Source organism: Cariama cristata, unplaced genomic scaffold, assembly GCF_000690535.1.
Source record: "Cariama cristata isolate BGI_N322 unplaced genomic scaffold, ASM69053v1 scaffold30745, whole genome shotgun sequence".
NCBI classification, from domain to species: domain Eukaryota; kingdom Metazoa; phylum Chordata; class Aves; order Cariamiformes; family Cariamidae; genus Cariama; species Cariama cristata.
The window spans coordinates 1-207 of record NW_009617407.1 but is presented as its reverse complement, the minus strand read 5'-3'; positions in this window follow the sequence as shown (position 1 = coordinate 207).

Genomic DNA, 207 nt, shown 5'->3' with positions numbered 1-207 from the left:
CCTGGCCAGCACCTCTGGCATCAACCCATCGTGCAGCTCCCTCCTGCCTCAGTTTCCCCACCTACAGCCTGAGGGGTCCGCAGCGCTCCGAGGTCAGTAAGGGACCAAGCAGGCAAAGCCAGGGTGGTCCAGGACCCCTGTCCTGGAGGGGAAAGGATGCTCCGGGTCCTGCTGTGGCCCCAGTCCCCGTCCCGTCGGGGCTGGATG